Below are 18390 nucleotides of genomic sequence, written 5' to 3'. Positions count from 1 at the left end.
TTGTACGAATCTTCAAACCAAATGTGTGCGCACACAATAGGCCTGCTCTGCTCGCATCTGGTATTCTGCTCCTCCCAGCTACCCAATCCAAGAAGCGCACACTTCACCGAATGACATCGCAAAACTTAATCCTATTTTCTTTTGCGTATTGTGCTCAACGATAACAACGCTCTCTCAACCAAGCATTAGCTCCTATGATGGCTGCTTCTGGTGGCTGGCTGGCTGGCTTTGGGTCATAGCAGTTTTCAACGCCGCGCACATCCACACGCACACATATATTCTCACATTTCCCCTTCCGTGCTAAACTCGCATCGTGCCATTGCGCTGCCACGCCAGCTTGCGAGAGCTATGTATCAAGTTCCTCTGGCGGAGAGAACCGCTTATCTACTGTCTTCTCCGTGCAGAGACAACAACCGAACCGACAAACACATACATACAAGATTTATTTCTATGAGGATGTGTATGTGCATGCGGGTTTGCTGGCCAACGCAGATAATTCTGTTTTGTTTTGTTTTGTTTCCGTTTTTCGGTTGCGCTCTCTCCGCAGTCATATGTATGGTGCTCTCCGGTGCCTGTGTGTGCGATATTCAGTCAGGGTTTAGCCGACTGGTTCGATTGATTGAAAGTGTTGGTGGCGTTGATGTTGGTTTCGTTGTTTTTACTCTCAGTTGGTAATAATTAGATTTGTTCGTGGGCTGCTGCTGGAAGAGCTGAGAAGAGCTGTTTCTTTCGTTTCGTTATTCTGCAGTTGCTGCAACTGCTACTGTTCATCCACTATACATTCGCTCAGCAGCAGCATGCTGACGGTTTTGACTCTTTTGAGAATTTTCTTTAAATACTACTCCGCGGATGGGCTCTCGCCACAGTCGTCTTTCATCTGGCTAGTGTTAAAGGATATGTTAGTTATGTGCGCACTGTAATATACCAACGGATGCATATACATACAAACATATATACGACGAATACATCCCCCAAATTAAAGTAGCAACAGTGAAGTGAACCAAAGTGTTATACAAATTTAGCCATTTGTAATACCGTTTTACCCTCAAAGCATACAATTAAATTAGAAAAAAGATAAGAAGACACATTGCTACCTTTAACACCGACCCCGGCTTTCTTCACCGCCGCTCATCTCTTGTGTTCGTGAATAATTGTTGTTGTTTTTTTTGTGTGTAAATTTTTATCGTCTTGCAGACGTCGTCGTATTGCGTACGCGTCGCACTGCGCTGCGCTGCTATACTCTGAACTGAAGTGAACAGAATTGAGCTAAGCTGCGGTACTTCAATCAAACTCATCGTGACGCGAATGTATCATTCCGTGTGCGCCCGTGAACATGTTTACATCCAATGCTGGAACAACGGGTTGCTGAAATTGTGAAAATAAAGTGGAGTTACTAACTTAAGCTAATAAAGTAAAATCGATGAAGTGCTGTGGATGCTCACAACAATAACAAAAACCGACTTGAAAAATTTCGAAAGTGAAGTGCTTCAAATTTAATTCAACAACTACATATATATGCATGACATATATTACATTTTACCAAATATAGCAGTGCTCTCTACAAAGGAAAATAATTTAACAAACAAAAAAAGTTACAGCCTTCGAAAATTAAAAAAAAAAATTTTAACTAGTGGCGAATATAACAATTAAGTGAATATCTATAAGCTTACCAAAGGATAGCTAAACACCCAAATACGAGCTAATACAATAACTAAAAAATATGCTTTAAATATAGAAGAAGTATTTAAGGTTATGAAATATAATAAAAAAAAATTGTTACTGTGATCAAAGTGTTTAAAGCAAAATAAAAACATTTGCTGGCGTGACATTTCTGCTCAAGACCAACCAACAATTCTGGAATAAAATTGGCTAAGAAAAAACTTAGCGTAGCATAGCGACTAATAAAAAGGTAAATAGAAAAAAATATTTTGATTTATAAAAAACAGTTAGCAAATGGATAAATTAAAAAAAAAAAAAAATTGGGTTTGGTGGAACAAATTTCAAAAGAAAATTTTATATATAGGCCTGTTCTGCAGTTCTAAATGCAAATCGAAGAAGGGGCACCTAGTCACGATAAAATTTGTTTAGTTTTGCCGTTCGTTGAGGGCACAGAACTGTAAAGGTACATCGATTTGCGCAACAACACCAAGTCACTAACAGCAAATTTGGGAAATTTATAATTTAATAGGCATTTTGCACATATTTAGGACATTAAAGGTTAACTTTAAAAAATGGTGGCTTAGAGAATAATTCGTTTTTTGGAAATTTCTGTTTTTTTTTTTTTTTTGAAATTTTTGTAATTGCTTTAGGAATATAAAATATATAATATTACGTGCAATATTAGGTAAAAAATGCCTCAATCACTAATGAAAATGCTTCATGAAAATATTATATATAAGAGCTTAAAAAATGTGATTTGATAAAGCTTAGTTTTGGATTTCGAAAGAAAAAAAATGTTCTTAGGCCATATATGTGCATGTCTATGTATGTGGGTCCAAAAGTAAATTAAATTCAATATTTTTTAATTAAAACAAGTTTCCAGCGCATTGTGTATACATATAAAGGGTGATCAATTTAGAGCTACCGGATTTTAAAGTGAAATAAATTAATGAATATCCAAATTGATTGGACAATCTTTATTATTTTTGTATATATATATATATATATATATATATATAAAGGGTGATTAATTTAGAGCTACCGGATTTTAAATTGAATTAAAATAACGAAAATTTAAGTTTATTCGGCAATCTTTTAATTTTTGTGTATAGAATCATTCATGACATTTATTTTTTAAGTCCCTTTCAAATGTTGGCCGCAACTGCGCCGTAATTCAGCCAACCGTAAACACCAATTTTGAATGACTCGCTGGAGGACTACGGTCGGTATCTCGTGAATAACTTTAGTAATGTTGGCTGCCAATACCTCGAAGCAGGTTTATCCACAAATAACGAAGCAGGTTTATCCACAAATAAAAGGTCAATGATGTGATATCACACGAGCTTTGTGGCCAATCCACTGGTCCAAGACCAGACGAGAGATAAACTGTTCACGAAAACGACGACGCAGTAAATCCATTGTTTCACGGGTAAATCCATTGTTTCACGTTCTGTATGGCAAGTAGCGCCTTCTTGTTGGAACCAAATGTTGTGGAGATCACGGGCTTCAATTTCCGGTATCCAGCATCAAAAAGTCGCTTATCATGGCGCGCTAGGCCTCCCAATTCACTGTTACATTGGCGCCAGCCTTGTCTTTGAAGAAATATGAGCCGATGATTCCTCCAGCCCCTAGACCGCATCGAACGGTTGTTTTCAATGGATGTAATGACGATTGCTCTTTAACTCCTTTGCTTTTCAACTCTTTTGCTCTTCTTCAGGAAAAAGTAGCTCCAATCTGATCGTCCCTTATAATGGGCGCTTACACCGCTTTTGGGTATTTAGTCGAGCTCCTCCTCCTATTTGAGGTGTGCGTCTTGATGTTTTCTACAGTTTTACGCCGCCTTTGAACGGTAGTTGGTTTTTTAAGCGGATTGTTTTCCAGCACATTAAGGGAAGAAAAAGTCGAAATTGGTTTTAATTTTTTTTAATTAACTGAACATCTCAAAAGTATTTATTTAGTAGCAGATTTAGAATGGGGGTCATTTAAAAAATGGATATACAAAATTTGATTGAAAGCGGGCATGATAGTAAAATTTTAAATAAATTAATTTTAATTTTAAATCTGAAAGTTTATTTAATAGACCGAAAATAGTTTAAGTAGTTTAAATTGAATTTTGAGGAGATTCTCCTTAAGTTTAAATGCCAAGTAGATAAATGAGAGAGTTATCGCTTTAGAATAGTGTACCACTAGACACCAAAAACTAAATATGTATCCCAGTAGTGAAATCAATTTGAACGCATTTCAGTATTTCTTTTATCAAAGAAGATGCCACGTTTGCCAATTTTTTTAAATTAAAAAAAAATGTGCCAGATTTTTATTCAATAGCTTTCGCTACCGATATTTTACACATAATTATTTATTTACTTAATTATTTGAAAAATATTTATCGAAAAAATGAGTAAAGCTATATAATTCAATCAATAATCATTCCATAAATTAAACTCATAATATACTTATTTCATGTTACTGAAAAAATTTAACATTTCTTATGGGTTAAGAAAGAAAACAAAAAAAAAAAGAATATTAGAGAATACTTAGAATACTTTCAGATTTAAGAAATAATATTAGAAAATATTTAACATATTGGAGGTTGAATTAGTTTTAAAGGTTTTTTTCGAAGATTTGGGGCTTTATTGTGAAAAAACGGTACAAAATATTTTATTCGAAGTATTGGCCATCGCTAGCTACAACTTTCGCCCATCTTTCGGGCAATTTCCGGATGCCGTTTCTCCAAAATTCTGGCCGCTGCTTGGCTATCCATGACTCAACCCATATTTTGGTAGCCTCGTACGAGGAGAACCGCTGGTCCGTCAAATCGAGACTCATATGCCGGAACAAATGATAATCGGAGGGAGCTATGTCTGGACTATACGGCGGGTGGGGTAACACTTCCCAGCCAAGCGTTCCAAGGTATTTTTTGACAGGTTGAGCAACATGCGACCGAGCGTTGTCATGTTGCAAAATAACCTTGTCGTGCCTTTTTACCGTTTCCGGCCGTTTTTCTTTCGATGCCCGGCTTAAACGCATCAATTGCAGTCGGTAACGATCCCCCGTGATTGTTTCGCCCGGTTGGAGCAGCTCAAAATATACGACGCCGACCTGATCCCACCAAATGCAGAGCATGATTTTCTTGCCGTGAATATTCTGCTTGGCCGTCGACATTGATGCGTGGCCGGGCAAACCCCATGATTTTTTGCGTTTTGGGTTATCGTAGTGGATCCATTTTTCGTCGCCAGTCACCACCCGATGCAAAAAACCCTTCCGATTTTGTCGCTCGATCAGCAATTCGCACGTAAAAAGTCGCCGTTCGACGTCGCGCAGCTTCAACTCGTACGGGACCCAATGTCCTTGCATTTGGATCATTCCCATCGCTTTTAGACGCTTGCAAACGGTTGATTTATCAACGCCCAATGATTCAGCAAGCTCTTCTTGGGTTTGGCACGAGTCCTCGTTTACCAATTCCGCGTCCTCGAACTTTTTGGGCTGGCCAAGACGCTCCTTGTCTTCGGTGTGAAAATCACCACTTTTGAATCGTCGAAACCAGTACTCACATGTTGAAATCGACGGAGTATGCTCTGGGTAGGCCTCCTGCAGCAATTCACGGGCTTGGGCTGTATTTTTTTTTTTTTCAAATTGAAGCAGAAAAGCAAAGCTTCCCGCAAATTGCGTTTCGACGGCACGAAAGTTGACATACTCGGAGCACGAAAACCCTGCGTTGTTTATACTTCAGCGAAATGACAGATACTGATAAACAAAGCCTAGGGATGAGGCTTTGTCATGAATATATATTCAGTATTGCCAACGCGATAAAGTGATAAATAGCGCCATCTGTGTGTCACCTTTAAAACTAATTCAACCTCCAATATATTTAAACAATTCGTGGAGAAAAAATCTAGGCCAATATTTATTTATTATTATTTATGAAAGCAATGAAAATGCATGCAGCATAGCCATCACTTTCATATATTTTCAAGAATTTCACATTTAAGTTAAAAAAATTTACTTTCATTCATTCATTTCATTCAGAAATTCATTTAATGCACTGAAATTCGATTTTTTAGTCTAGGCGAAGATTGGCTTGATGCGCATACTTAAATTACATTTAAGAAAAATAATTATAACAACAACAAAAATTTGTTTGTGAGCTGGAAAGCTCTGAAATCGTACATGTAACTAAAAATTAGGATTGGAAGCTACATATATAAATCGGAAAACTTCCTGTATTTACATACTTTGAAGAAAAAAAAATTTGTTTTATTAAATTTTCAATTAAATTTTTTGTAAATAAATTTTTTGATTCGAACTTAAAAAAAAAAATGAAATTTATAAATATTTTTTTTATTTACTTTCAATTTCAAAAAATTTATAATTATCTTTTTTTTTAAATTGAATTAAAAATAATAAATTAATTGAAAATTTTATTAAAAAAAACAAGCATGTTTTGAAAAAAAAAAAATAAGAATAAATTTTTTAAAATTAAAAAAAAAATCTATAATTTTCAATTTTCAACAAACATGTTTTTTTTAATAATAATTTAACCCTGTTTTTGTAACTAAATTTTTTGAATTGAAACCTAAAAAAATTGAAATTTATAATTTTTTTTCAATTTCAATTAAAAAAAAATTTCAAAAAATTTATTCTTATTTTTTTTTTTTTAATTTCAATTTAAAAAAAATTATTTTCTTCTTTTTTTTTCTTAATTTCAATGAAAAAAAAATTTATATTTATATTATTTTCTTTAATTTCAATTAAAAAAAAAAAAAGTATTTAAAAATAATAATTTAATTGAACATTTTATTAAGAAAAAAACATTTTGTTTCTTTTCAAAGTATGTTAATAGAGTCGTTTTCTGATTTAACGAGCACAATAACTGTCAGGTCAATCGATTTTTTCTTTAAGTCGAGTAATATCTTAAATGACTCCAATTTTGAACTGAATCGAATAAAACAGAAAAATTTAAGATATTAAAAAACATTTATAACAACAAAAAAAGTTTTTGTTTTTTATTAAGTTTTCAATTTATTTTTTGAAATGAAACTTAAAAAAATTGAAATTTATAAAGATAATTTTTTTTTAATTTTATTATTTGTAATTACTACTTTTTTTCTTTTATTACTTTTATTATTTGACTTCAAAAACATAATTTAATTGAATATTTTATTTAAAAAAAATGTAAAAAAGTATGTAACACAGTAGTTTTCCGATTTAACGAACACAATACCTGTCAGACCAGTTCGTTAAATCGATTTTTTCTTTAAGTCGAGTAATATCTTAAATGACTCTTTTTGAATTCAATCGAATAAAACAGAAACATTTTAGAAATTCTTAAACATGTCTTTTTTGTCAAAACAAACCTAAAAAACACAAAACGCGTATAAATCTATAAATCGCAAAACATACTGTATTTACATATATTACTTCGAAAAAATATCTTTTTAAATTAAATTTTCAACTCAATTTTTCGTTAATAAATTGAAACTAAAAAAAATTTAAATTTATAAATAATTTTTATTTTAATTTCAATTAAAAAAAATTTTAAATTTTCTTTTTCATTTCTTTTTCTTTCAATTTCAATTAAAATTAATAATTTAATTGTAAATTTTATTAAAAAAACATTTTTTATTTTTTTCAAAGTATATAATACAGTAGTTTTCCGATTTAACGAACACTATGCAAATGCATTCTATCAGCCACTTTTAAATGGTTTTTGTTTGCATCATTTGGTTTTATTTATTTATTTATATTTTTTTATTAGTTTTTATTATTACTATTTTTTTCTTTTTCTTTTGTTTTTATTATAATTATTTTTTTCTTCTATAATTTTTTTTATTATTATTACTATTTTTTTCTTTAATTATTATTATTTTTTATTTTTTATTATTATTATTATTAATATAATATTTATTACTTATTTTATTTTATTTATTTTATTATTATTTGTATTTATTATTATTAATATTTTATAGGTTATTCGTTAAAGTGAGTACAGCTTCATTCCTCGCATTCGTTTTAAAAGCTACTCAGTAAAAAAATTGGGTAGTTCCTTACATGCAAATTTTGTAGAATCGAATATTCGTAAAATCGGAAAATTACTGTATTTGAAATTACTTAAATTATTCGGTAACACTAAACATGGAACATTTTTAGCAGCAATAAAACACACAGCAATTTAGATGCATTTCTTTCAATTCGACAAGACGCATATCTTTCAAGAAATTTCCCAAATAACTACAGGCCACCATCTCGCCACCCGCTCTCCATATAAACTACTTCAGCACGGAATTTCCCTTTAATAATTAAACTACTCGTATCAACAAGCCACGCTTATCAAAATGCATATGTACATACATACATACATATAACAGTATTTATTGTAATCGAATCCATCCGGGCACACGCGCGCTATATCCTATCAAGATAGAATGGCCGTAACGATTGGCGGATTGCATATGGCATGCCAGGCATCACATAGTGCTATAAGATTTCGATTAGAGTTTATGACATGGCCATACAATTCCGGCTGCTCAGCTGTTATTTTGAAAAGAAACCAATGTATAACTACACTAGTACAGGGTCTTTGAAGTTTGGGGTTTTTTTTTTTTATATATTTTTTTTTTTTTTTGTTTTTTGTAATATAGATATTTTTTAATAATTTTTCAGCAGCCATAGTACGATAGTTTTAAGTATAAAAAATACAATTTTGAATTTTGAAAAATTGAAAAACGAAGTGCACTATCTGAATATTGAAATTTTTTAAACTAAGATTCGGCGCGAAATTGTCGCAAGACGAAGGGAGTCGCAATTGTGCCATCATTTGACCGAAAATTTCACCAAAGGCAGCAACGACAGCTTTAAACGTAAAGCCTTTGAGGCATTTGGAAACTAATATATTGTACCATTTATCATTTATCAGAGTGAGTTTTCATTAAAAAAAGTGTTTAAGTTGAAAAAAAGAAACTCAAACTCGTCGTCCAAGTTATCCATACCTACTTATATAAACTTGCCAAAAATAAAACAAAAGCGTAGGTACTCGATTCTAATCTAATTTATTTAGCCTTGTCCATGACTCACCATTACGATCGAATTTGAATGAAAGCGCAAAAATTTACGTATGAACATACTTAAGTACATACATATGTACACAGGTAATAACGCAGATAGACCACCACATACATGAAAATCGATAAAATGCTTATCAGAATTGGTGATCGGAGAAGATACATATAATATACGTGTTGATGTGCTTAAGTGCATACATACGCACATACATACACACATACACACATATGTAGATCAACATTTTGGGGAGTAGCCGCAAACCTGCTACATACATGTATGTGTGTGCGTATATGTATCAGTTGCATAACAGTCCTTCCTGAATCATCAGCAGTTCGCTTTAAATGAAATCAGCTTAGATTACTAAGAAATGCAAGAAAATCTTCTAATTTTGTATGCGTTTAAACCAAAAAATAGATCTCGGATTTCCCGTCGGCAAATGAGATTTAGCAATTTGAGTTATTTGAAGAATTGGCCTCACAAATTGCTTCAGTTTTTTAAAGTTACCTGCATCTGTAACAGATACATTCATATTTCAGCAGAATAAAGCTCAGTATAGTTTTTTTTTTAATTTTTATTTATTTTTTTTTTTTTAATTTTTATTCTTAATTTTTTTTTTAAATTTTTTTAAAATTTTCTTTTAAGATTGTTTTTAATTTTTTTTTTAATTATTTGTTTTTTATGTTTTTTTTTATGTGTTTTTTTTTTTGTTTGTTAATATTTTTTTTTTTAATTTTTTTTTATATTTTAATTCTCTTATGCCATATTTCGCCGCATTTTAAGTGGCACTTTCAACTTTTTAAAGCTACAAATAAAGCAAAGCATAGTCGAAATCGAGTTTATCTTTCAGTAATAAAAAAGCTATTTTCGCATACGCTTCAACTCTTAAGGGGTCCGAGTAGTCTAGAGCTCGAAAATTGAGGGTACATTCAGAAATTTTTTTTTTACAATAAAAACATGAAAAACGATATTTAAATTTTTTTGACTTTTTATTTAACTTCTTTTACATACAAAAATGAAAAAAAAAACTTTTGTAGTTTTAATAATTTTAAAAATGTTTTAATAATCCAAAAAAGTGGACCTAGACGGTGTCCCCATTTTGGCTCTTCTATTTATCTGAAACACAAAAACTAAACAAATTATTTATCAGTATAGCTGTAATAAAAAACAAAAAATTGACAAAATGGCGCGGTTTTTAATTTGACACTCAAAAAATCGGTTTTTCCAATTTTTTAATCAAAAAAATACGAAATAATTGAAATAATAATATGATTCTAGGGCGATAGCCCTTAAAATTTCAGACCATTCGGTTGAATAGTTTTTTTTTTTTGACGGCACCAGGTCAAAAAAAGTAGTTTTGAGATAATTGAGTTTAAAGTTTTGAGAGTGGATATTTTCCATTGATGCCACCGCGAGGCGAATCTGACTCTACCTGCTAAAACGGCTGTAGAATCGAAAGCACTAGGAATATCCTTCCACAAATTTGACAGTATATTCTTAAAACCCTAACTTTCGAAATATAAAAAAAAACTAAATCGATTTTTTGAAAATTCTCAAACACCGGGACCCCTTAAATGCTTAAAAGTACTTTAAAAAATAAGCACAAAGTGGTAAAAAAAAATTAAAGGTCAATTTTGTGCATTCGCACTAATGGCTAAACTCTAACCTTGCACTGAAAAAGGGATAAACAAAATTAATTTTAAAGGCTATGCGCTTAGGGTGAGATTTCGTGCACATACAGAAGGGCATCTGCTGGTCAAATCACGTATTATCGTTGCTTTCACTATAAAGGGTTTCCCAATACCATCCAATTCCGGCCATAAAAAATCGGTAATTATCTCTCGATAGCGATAGATAACACCTGTTATTGGAAAAGCCTTTGCATACATGTGTATGTGTACTTGAGAAAATTCGAAAATGAAAATAAGAGCTGAAGCGATTGGCCAATCGATTGGCATAGCATTCGATATTCGATGGCGTTCCACCAAATCAAAACAAAGTTCAGTTCTTGGAGTACGAATCAATGATAATTGAATGGATTTGTTTAACTTGGAGAGAGAGAGCTTTTGCATGAGCTCGTTTATTTATTTGAGCTTCATAGCTTCATAGGTTTGTTAGCGCACATCAGCCTGATACAACTAAACACCTTTTGCTAAATCAATTGAGCCTTTTTCGGCTTGCGGGCGCTGTTAAAGCGTCGCTATTGTTGATGCTTCTAGTGCCTGCATTGCATGACTCAATTTACGCCCATTTGATAAGCCCTTTGAATGATGCAGCAATCACTTCGGCGAATGAAATGATAAACAAGATCGCAACTTGCTGCATACTTGCAGGCGGGAAGGAAATTCGTTATTTTATTTAATTATTTTTTTACAACGATTTATATAGGGTTTTCCAAACAGAGGTGTTATTTTGATATCCAAAGAAAAATGTTATTTTTTAATATAAATTATCGGATGTTTATTTCATTATAAAGAGGAAGTTATGCCGTTTTTAGTGGAAAATAACATCAGGTAAATGACCACCACGACCACGCTTACAGGACAATATCCTTTTCATGAAATTTTCCATAATCGAATTGCAAAGTGGCTGCCCTATGTCCTCGATAGCCTCACGAATTCCATCTTTGAGGTCTGGAATCGACCCTGGGCTGTTGGCGTAGACCTTCTCTTTCACGTGGCCCCAAAGAAAAAGTCTCAAGGTGTTAAATCACAAGATCTCGGTGGCCTCTTCGAGAGATAACGCGGTCGGGAAAATTTCCCCATAAAAGATCAATGGTTTCGTTGCTTGTGTGGCACGTAGCGCATTTTTATTCTTTTTTTTATTTAGTAAGCCAATGAATATAGTAAATAGTAATAGAGCTTAAAGAGATTTTGCTCTATACATATTTAAAAAGAATTGCAAAAAATATTGTAATTGGCTAAACTAAAATATTGTTGTCACTTAAACATACACATATGTATGTATGTGTGTACATATATAATATTTATGGAATAAATGTTTATTTTGTTACTTCTTGTATGACGAAAATCACAAAACTTGAATAAAGCAGAATTTTTCGCATTAAACATGCAGAATTTTGAAAAAGCAGAATTTTTTTGCAATTTACAGAATTTTGTCACCCAAAATTTTGTAATACAGAATAATGACACGCTCCCGTATTTTCTTATATTTTACTTTATACAATTTTATTTTATTTTTTTAGTTCTATATTTTTGTATTACATATGAATTTTATTTTATTTCGTTTCATTTCATTTCATTTCATTTTCAATAACATTTTATTTTACATATTTCGGTTTCGGTTTAATATTTTTTTTGTATGGTATTGCTTATTTCTGTATACTTATGTATGTGTTCAAGTGTGTGTGCAACAAGAAAAGTAGCCAACAAGATAACATTCATAGGCAGCCAGCTCTCTCCTCCTGTCTAATCACAACATACATGTGTACGAACATATGTACACACATCCGTACACATGCAGAAATATAAAACGAAGAAGACACAGAAGACAACCCGATGTCTGCTTTCGATGGCCAATGGCTATTGCTACAATCGCGACGAATCGAATGTTCGTTTATATGTAATCGGGCACACATGCATACATACATACATACATATCTTGCTTATGACAATTGTTAGAGGGGCATATCCCTACAAGACAGCTGACTATCATATTAGCACTCATATTATCATCATCACTATTATCATCCAACTACACATTTTTGTTCTAGCCGTGGGAAAGTTCTGATAGTTTCCCCTTGTCGGTGTGATATTCTATCTCTCTTTTACCAATAGCAATTTCTTATAACTGAAAAATATATCTCCCCTGCTCTAAAGGCACACTAAACTCCTCATTGTTGTCATCACAAACTCATCAGCACAAATGGCCTAAACTCCTCATTCGAAATTACACGACGAAAACGAAATTACATTTATATTATTATATTCATTTATTGTTTACAAACTAGTTATTATAAAATTTTATATTATATATTTACATATTTAAAGATTTTACATATTTACACATTTCAAGATTTTACATATTTAAAGATTTTACATATTTACACATTTACACATTTCAAGATTTTACATATTTAAAGATTTTACATATTTACACATTTACACATTTCAAGATTTTACATATTTACACATTTCAAGATTTTACATATTTACACATTTACACATTTCAAGATTTTACATACTTAAAGATTTTACATATTTACACATTTACACATTTGAAGTTTTTCTGTTAATATATTTTTTTTGGTTAGACCTATTGTGGCTTAAACGAACATACTTCCTAATAGCGCCTTGTACATCTTCTTTTGTTTTTTCTGAAAAGAGGTCTAATAAATGAAATAATTGTTAGCAACTCGTAGGTATTCTTCTTTTTGCTATGTACTTACCAAATATAAGTTCAACCGCCTTAAGTCTAAGAAGTGGTATCTTTCCTGCTCTTCCTTCTAAGTTGAAGCTGTACATGGCGTAATCTGTGAAAAGATAACGCATAACCCCGTCAACCGTCCCTTTCGTGCCTTTTGATCTTGCCAGAAGCCCCATCTACATATGGAAGAAAAAGTGTTATTTTCAAATTATACTAGCGTTCATTTTATTATGTTACCATTGCGTCGGCGTAAGCTTTATTTATCAGCTTGGCTTCAACAGCCTGCACTTGCTCCACCGATAATACGGGAAACATGGCAGCAAGTTCCATGGATTCCTCGCTTTCCGCGTCCCCGGTGATGCGACTGACAGACTGTTGAACCCTAGCTGTCAGCACTTTGCATTCGCGCAACAGATTACTTTGCGCTTGCACCTCACCACGTTCCGGCATCTGAAAAGGGAAATTTCGATGTTACAAACGAAATATATAGTACATATGGTGAAAGTCTGTTATTACCTTATCGAAAATGGCACTTTGTATGTCAGCTACTTGGCCAGCAACGCCCAGTTGACGGGTCTCGACGCTATCCAGTTTCGCCAACATTTGGTCCTGGCATATCTGGATAGCGCTTAACTCAGCTATTATTGCCGCGTGTCTGCCTTTAGATGACGACAACTTTTTGGGAAGAGCAGGCTTTTTTGGTGCAGAGTGCTCGTCATGGGGACATTCCACCCCAAATTGAAGCCTTCGAATTTGTATTTCTGAAATAAAATAAGAATATATAAAACCTGGTGATCTGAAAAAAAGAAAATTTTTGTTAGTTAGTATTTAACTACTTCAGTTTATGTTAGTAATTTACAATACCTTGTTTAAAGTTCACGTTATATTTTCCTTCCTTTCCTTTCCTTTTATTTTATGTATAATCTTCTGAAAAAAAGAAAATTTTTATTATTTCTATATTATTATTATTTTTATATTATTATATTTATTATTTTTACTTTTTATGAAAATATTATTTTATCGCACTTTTCACTATTTTGAACAAAATATCACAATTTGTTCAGAGCAGCCACAAAATTGCAACTTCACACTTTGTTCTTGTTTTTGTTGTAGCAGCATAAGCATTCTCCATACATATACGGAGAATACTGCTGAAGTCCATGGCCGGATATAAATCCGGTAACGTAGAACGTTAAAAATTCTTATTTTACCAAAATGCTTATAAAACCACGATAAAATAACATTTGGTTAGAATTTAAATATACATACCTGATTTACACTCGATTTTTTTCACAATACATTTTTCACAATCACAAAAAACACAACCGCCTTCCACGAGTAATATGAATAATTATGAATAACTAGATGCGCTTTTTGTTTGAAAGCGCGGCTAGAAACTCCTTTCAATACTTCTTAGTATTGCCAATTCCAGGGAACAACTAATAGTCGGAATGGCGTGCTGCCAGAAATAGAGCACAAAAAATAATTGACGAAAACAGTTCGTTTTTACGTTGAAGGAAAAATTTCGCGATTTAAATGTAATACATATAATAAATTGTTTAAAATATTATATAATATGTTTTTTGGGTTATAATATAATTTTGATGAGACCACTGTCAAATTCAATCACACTTTCCTGAATACATTTTGAATACATGTAATTCCATTGAAAACTGGGTGTTGGTTTTTGTATGTAAATATGTATGTTTTTTTAATTTTTTGCTTATTTATGTATTTTATACTCAGTGTGCTTATTTTTTTATACTTATATGTATCTACATCAATGAAAATAAGGAAACTGTAAATTCCCAATTTTTGTTTTAAAAAATACCCAATCAATATTTCTCCCGCTGTGGCATTACTGGCGAATAGTATAAAAAAGGAGCATTTCAACAGCGCTTTCACGAGAAAAAGAGTTTCACATTTAGTTATCTCTTTTGCTCTTTCGACAATTTTCAATTTGTCAATGCGCATGTATTAGAGACTAATAAAATATTTGTCAATGTGTTGGAATTTTTGGCGAAAGTACTCAGCACTGTCTTGTAGGGATGGTGACAGATTTATAAACATACATTCTTACATATGTGTGCATGTGTATGTATGTAGGTTTTTCATGTGGATATGTAATTACGAATGCAGTTCGTATATCTCTTACATACGAGTAAATAACGGTGTTGATTATGCTTTTATGCGTATATAAAAACTAATATAAATATATAGTAAAGGTATATAATTAGTAAAAATATTATTTTTAGATACAGCTATGGACACATAAATAGCACAAATTTTAAATTACTAATATTATTGATATTTATCAACTTGAATTTTTTCTGTCACACGTTAAACTTTGCTTAAATTGAGACATTTTGAATGTGTGTATTTGTTCTAGTAATGAACACCGTTTCTTTTAATTGAATTTTTTACCTACGAATTTATTTGTGTCTAATAATGATTGAGAATGGACTCATAAATAGCACAGTTTTAATTCTTCGATTCTTCGGCGCGTTTTTCAGCTTGACTTTTATTCTCGCGGGTTTTGAAAGCCCGTCTTGCTTAAGTAAAAAAATCGGAAGAAAGCTAAGGCCAAAAAAACCGAAATATATTAGTATTGACTCAAGGCGAATTAAATACTGAAGCTGGTACCTTAGTTTCTTTACGAACAAGCCCTTTTGTTATATCATCCTTGTTGTTGACTGGCAAAGCAAAGCGAAGCTAATAGTCAGCGCGGCAAATAAAGCTCGAAATAAATCAAAAATATGTTCTGAACATTTCCAGGAAGCGACTTAACGAAGCTCAGCACTTTGTTGGTACAGTGGTGGCCATATCATATGCAACTAACATCCTATTTGCAAAAAGCTGTACATATTTTATCATTAAAATTTACAGAATGTTGATTTAATGGGCAATTATATTAGTTTCGAATGTACATTTTTATTTTACGTTTTCAAACGAAAAGTATTTGTTCCCTTAAAGAAGATAGACTCCCATTTTTACATCAATCCTAAAAGAGCATGGACAAAACAAACGCAACTCTTCAAAATAGTTTAAGTAACACTATTGTAACGGTACTCTAATCGTTGTCTTTGGTTTATCTGTCACTCAAAATAGCTTGTATACTGCATATAATATAATATCAACCGTTCCTGCAAATAAATTAGTGTGTTTATTTAAATAAAGTTTCGCGGTTTTGATAATGGCAAGAGACAAATTTGGAATTGAACTTCGGAAGAGAATTATTGCAGATTTTCGGACAGGAATGACACAGAAAGGCATATCTGCAAAATACAGCATACACAAAAGTACGTTTTCGCGAATAATTAAAAGGTTTGTTACAAGAAAAGAGGTTGCTGTTATTCACCGAGGAGAGCGCACACGCAAAACCAGCCAAAGGACAGACAACCTGATAGTACAACTGTCAAAAAAGAATCGTTAAATTGTTCCAAGACAAATAATAAAAGACTTAAATTTGCAAATATCCACGAGAAGTGTGCGTAGACGCCTTTTGAAAGCTTCACTGCGAGGTTGCCGTCCTGCACACAAACCTATGAGTTCAATGAAGAACAAGGCAAAGCGTTTGAAATTTGCCAAGGAGCATCTAAATTGGCCGATCAGCAAATGGAAAACAGTCCTTTTCAGCGATGAGTCAAAATTTAACTTGATAGGTAGTGATGGAGTGTCTTATGTGAGAAGCCCAGTGAATAAACGGTATGATCCTCGTTATTGCAAGAAAACGGTTAAGCATGGTGGAGGCAATATAATGGTGTGGGGCTGCTTTTCTGCAAATGGAGTTGGACCATTACATAAAATTAATGGAATTATGGACCGCTATGGCTACAAAAACATTTTGGAAGACGTAATGCTGTCATATGCTGAGTGGGAAATGCCGATGCGTTGGGTCCTCCAACAGGATAATGATCCGAAACACTCGGCAAAATATGTAGTCTTGGTTTACCGAAAATAAAGTTGATGTTATGGAATGGCCACCACAGTCCCCGGATCTCAACCCGATTGAGAACTTGTGGGAACTGGTTAACAGGCGGATAGGCAGGACTAGCATTAGAAATGGCGATGAACTTTTTAATAAACTCCAAGAAGCCTGGAAATCGATCCCGATGAAAACCATTGATAATTTAATTGCATCAATGCCGAAACGATGCGCCAAAGTCATAAAATGCAATGGGTTTGCAACAAAATACTAGTTTCACTATTTTTCACGATAGCTTTCAAAAAGTTGCATTTGTTTTGTCCACGTACTTTTTAAGTTGTGTTATAAAGGTAACATTTTTTTTCATATCTGAATTAATTTTGTTTAATTTAAAAATATAAAGTAAAAGTGTACATACCAAACTAAAATAAATTAACATTCAATCAACATTCTGTAAAGTTTAATGGTAAAGTACAAACAATTTTTCGTAAATACTGTGTTTGTTGCATATGATATGGCCACCACTGTATTAGCAGAAAAACAAAACGCTCTTGCCAATCAGACAGATTAAATCTCATCTTATGTTTTCAAAAGCCCCCAAAGCCGAACCTTTTCAATTTTAACCAAATTTTTCCTTTGCTCCGACGTGTCCCCTATTAAAAGCAAAATTTAGTTCATATTTTTATAATTTTTTTCTTAATATTTTTCCCCCATTTTTAATCCAAAATCGCCCTTTTTTCTTGATAAGTATTTATTTTAAGAAATAAATTAACTTTTTGCATACAAAGGCCAAGTGTGCTGTTTATATATCCATGGCTGTATGTATACCTACTGTATACAGTGCTTAGCAAAACTAACCATAGTTTAATAAGGGGTGGTTAAGGTCTAAGGGCCGGTGTTGATTTTGAATAAAATACAATTTTTGTAGGAAATTATTGTCATTTCTCTTTACTAAGATAATATTGGTATGGCTCAATTATGTATGGAACAAAATATCGGCATCTGCGGCACACCTCCATCCCATGGACCAATTTTCGATGACGCTGAGGCATAATTGAGGTTCTATGCCGTTAATATGCCGAATTATCTCATCCCTAGCTCTTGAATTGTTGCTGGCTTATCGACGTACACCTTTTCTTTCAAATGACCCCAAAGAAAGAAGTCCAACGGTGTCGTTGACGTTTAGGTGTGGTTCACATTCAACATCGGCCCTTGAAATTTACTTCGTGCACCTCTGAGCGTTTAAGAATATCAAAGCAAAGTAAACCGAAAATTATTTGGCTCATTTCTTATTAAATTTTTTAGAAAATTCTTACAAATGAAAATTCGAAAATACCTATAACAAATAGGACGAAAAATCTCCC

The 18390-nt window shown here is 32.5% G+C and overlaps 1 protein-coding gene across 1 annotated transcript in view; it reads left to right on the top strand.

The window, feature by feature from the left end:
• The first annotated feature begins 851 nt into the window (after positions 1 to 851).
• LOC128857268 (uncharacterized) overlaps positions 852 to 18390 on the top strand; it is a 28694-nt gene continuing 11155 nt past the window's right edge. The window contains exon 1 of the mRNA XM_054092944.1: positions 852 to 1909. The gene's annotated coding sequence lies outside the window, so the exon portion shown is untranslated. The remainder of the gene's footprint in view (positions 1910 to 18390) is intronic.

The sequence above is a fragment of the Anastrepha ludens genome, chromosome 3, assembly GCF_028408465.1.
Source record: "Anastrepha ludens isolate Willacy chromosome 3, idAnaLude1.1, whole genome shotgun sequence".
Lineage (NCBI taxonomy): Eukaryota > Metazoa > Arthropoda > Insecta > Diptera > Tephritidae > Anastrepha > Anastrepha ludens.
Note: the sequence above shows the minus strand (reverse complement) of the source record. Positions and strands in the feature narration are given on the sequence as shown.